Source organism: Oryza glaberrima, chromosome 3 (genome assembly GCF_000147395.1).
Source record: "Oryza glaberrima chromosome 3, OglaRS2, whole genome shotgun sequence".
NCBI lineage: Eukaryota > Viridiplantae > Streptophyta > Magnoliopsida > Poales > Poaceae > Oryza > Oryza glaberrima.
Window position 1 is genome coordinate 21,359,749 of NC_068328.1, and position 3,806 is coordinate 21,363,554.

A 3,806-nucleotide genomic window follows, 5' to 3' on the forward strand; every position below is an offset into this window, starting at 1 on the left:
CAAAATGCTCTTAACATCTTCTCCATAACATAGCGACCCTCTATCAATATCTCAAGGCATGCAGTCAGCTTTGCAAAACTTCAGTGAGTGAAAGCATTTGCAAGTTGAAGATCAGTTTCTTTTCTTTTCCGCAATTTCTGCATATTTACCTCCCTGATTAATTTCTTCGGTCCCAATCAGCATTGATACAGCAGCTGTTATTGGTCAGAGACTGCAATTCAAGATATTGGCACTTGTTGATAAATAGATTTACTCTATAAGTAACATCCGAATTAAAAAAAAAAAAGGACATTGCCCCTTCAGTTTGATTGTCTTCAAACTTAACAGCACTTGCCCATCAATTTTCTTCTTTTACAAATAATTCCTTCAAAAATAAGAAGGCGTATGACCAGCACCAGTTTAAATCAAATTCCTAACAAGTATCCCCAAAAGTATCCCCAAAAAAGAAGCCCGCTGCTCGCGCGGCAGCGCGCGTGAGACAGACGCTGTCTCACGCTGACGTCAGCGCCCCCAATAAATTCAAATCCCACCTTACTGGAAACATCCCACGCGCGCATCCTCCTCTCCTCTCCTCTCGACCAAGATTTCCCCCAAAACCCTAGAAATCCCCAGGCGGCGGCGCGGCGCGGCGCGCGATCGGGAGTTCCAGGCGACGATGGCGGGCGCGGATGGGCTCCCTCCCGGCCTCAGGTTCGACCCCAGCGACGACGAGCTCGTCTCCCGCTACCTCCTCCGTCGCATCCAGCAGAAGCCCCTCCCGCTCGACGGCGTCATCGTGGATGCCGATCCCCTGAGCGTGCCGCCATGGACGCCTCTTGCGGATCACACCCGAGGCGACGAGGCCTTCTTCTTCGCGGGGGCACGCGCCAAGAATGGCAAGGGAAAGCGACAGAAGCGAACCGTGGAGGGCGGAGGGTTCTGGCAGGGGCAGCGGATGGCCGTGGATGGCGAGCGGCTGGTCGTCCCAGGCGACGGTGGAGGCGGCGTCGACGGCAGCGGCGGCGGCGGCCTGGAGATCACGTGGCGCAAGTATGTGCTGAGCTTCTTCGCCAGGGTGAACAGGGCAGCTCGGGCTGGGTTATGCACGAGTACGCCGTCACGTCGTCGGCTGACCTCGCCTCGTCGCCGCTCCGGCTGTACCGCGTCAGGTTCAGAAGCGCAAGAGGGAGCCGCAGTGTCTGGACTCCCACGATGATGAAGACGGCGGCGATCAAGAACGCGCGGCTCCCCGGCGCGGCGTGGCTCTTCCTGCAGCCGACGGCACCGACCAGGGCTCCTATGGCGTGATCGACGGGGAACCTTCGCTGGTGTCACATTGTCTTCCCGATCAGATCGTTCCCCCAGCAGAAGAAGCTGATGCCACTGCTGGTGCAGTCGACGAGGAGCGCTGGTCGCCACCACAGCCCGCTTCCCGTACTGCTGCTCTGGTGAAGCAGAACTCCTACAACCTGATGGCCATTTCGTCACTGCTGTTTTCTGATCTTCCCGACAGAATCGATGACGATGACCTGTCTGTGTCGCAAACCGAGGGCACCGAGCTGTCCGAGCAGGGCTCCTCCGGCGTGATCGACGACGATTATTGGCGGGTGTTCCATGGACTTTCCGACCTGATCGCGCTGCCAGCAGAGGAAGCCGATGCCACCGGTGGTGCAGAGAGAGAAGAGATCGCTCTGCTCGACGAGGAGCGCTGCCCGCAACCACAGCCCGCTCCTCCTACTGATGCTCTAGTGCCACCACTGCAGGGCCAGAACTCCTACGACGTGATGGCCGATTCGTCACTGCTATTTGCTGATCTTCCCGGGAGAATCGATGACGATGAGCTACAGCGATCTCTGCGTGTGTCGGACATGCCTGACCTGTTCTTGTCGCAGACAGAGGAAGCCGGTGCCGGTGGTGGTGGTGGCGCAGCTCCAGTGCTTAACAAGCAGAGTAACTCCTCACCTTTGGGCGTCATGGACAGCGAGGTGCCGATTGTGTTGTCTGATCTAGAGTTCCCAGAGAGCATTGATGAAGTGCTTAGCTACATTGACTTCGCCACGGATGACTGCCTCGATTTCGACATGGACGAGCTGTTTTCCGATATGCCAGCAGACTAGCGCCCTGCAGAGAGCAAGTGATCAACGCTGACATTGTCCTCTTAGCAAGAGATCAGTTCTTATTCCTCTGTAGTGCAGTACTGCAGTCTGTGCAGCGGCTAGAAGTTTAGGAGTTTTGTGAATCTGTCCTGGAATTACCTGTATTTATTAGTTCATTAGTTGAATTAAATGTAACATGTGATTTATTAGTTGAGATTGCTGTTGATTGGTATGAATTCAATGTAAGTAACATCCATGTACAATGAGTGGTGCACATTCAATAAAGCTCTGTCATTCAAATTCAGAACAGAGTACATTAGTTTATACTGAAAGTCTGAAACTCAGGTTTTGTTCTCCTACACTGTATGGATATAAGCGACCAACATGATGTGATCCCTTCAGGACACAGCATAGATGTAATCCTTCACAAATTGACAACATGCTCCAAAAGAGCATTTTTCAGATTCACCATGAGCAATGCTTATAAAACATGCACCGTTGCTACTGAATTATTGACTGCAGTGATACATCCAACAAAAAGGCTCATCATCACTCATCACAGGCATTTCGACCTCAATGGATGACATATGAATATATGATACGATTTCAGATAATATAGAACAAACATTCAGACCATATCCTTTTATTTGCACTAGCGATGTCACCTATAACATGAGTGCCACCGGCACCCTGGCATTTTTCTTGCATCGAATTACAGAACCAACATGCTAGCTGCAGAACAGAGCTGCAGTTCCCTTAAATTATGTCAGATACCAGGATGTATATTGACAATGCAAGTTCATCTTACATTATATTTACATTTACTAAAGACTGCACAAAAGGAAAACATGTAGCATATTCAAGAATCTACAACAACTTTGTTGGCCCCAATGCAACAAGAGATAATGATTCCTTCAAAACTGAACTGCAAACTGAGGTCCTGTGGAAGTGCTGGTTCTTGAAACAGAATGAGAAAAATTCTGGTGGATCCTATCCAGATGATTATCCTCTTACCACATCTAGTACCAGCAGTGGTTTTACATTGTAAAGGGATATGCTCCACTTGGTCTCATGTATCTTACCAGCAGCACTTGTGCTGAGTTTTTTTTATATGAAGAAGGTTCAATATGTTGAGATTTGCATGTCGAAAAGCCATATTATTGCGCACCTTCCACAGATTGTGGGAGCAGGCGGCAAAGCATACAGACAAGCCAGGTTGAAGGTGATCCTGAGATGTTTCTGCCAGGTTGAAGGTGTCAACATATTGTAGGATATTTTTGCTGATTGTTGCTTGCTTGTATAGATCTGCAGGTTCAGTTGCCCAGGCAGAAACTGCAGTGAGGGTCCGATGACCGTTGTTTGTGGACTCTGTTTCCATTAGTGTTTAGTCTGTCACTAAAGACTAGCCACATGAAAATTATGCAAGTATTTGGGATTGGTTTGTCCCAAGTTTGGCTGGGGGACGGGAATCAGAAGACTGGAGGACTGAAGATCATACCAGACGCTGGTTGCTTTTGTTTCAATCTGGGCACAAAAATGTAATCTGTCAACTTGGGTAGTTTTGTTTTGGTTGGCTCAGGGTTCATAGAATAGATTTTGAGGGTGTGGTCTGTTTCAGTAATTGCCTGTTCACTCTGTCTGTCCCAGACCCTCTATGCCTAGCCCTCTCTCTTGCTGTCTCTTTTTTTTTTAACCTCTTCTTCCTTTTATTTGTAAGAACTCTGATTGTCA

At 49.4% G+C, this 3,806-nt stretch overlaps 1 pseudogene; it reads left to right on the forward strand.

The window, feature by feature from the left end:
- The first annotated feature begins 655 nt into the window (after positions 1-655).
- On the forward strand, positions 656-2,096 carry LOC127766040 (NAC domain-containing protein 22-like; annotated as a pseudogene).
- Positions 2,097-3,806: the final 1,710 nt, after the last annotated feature.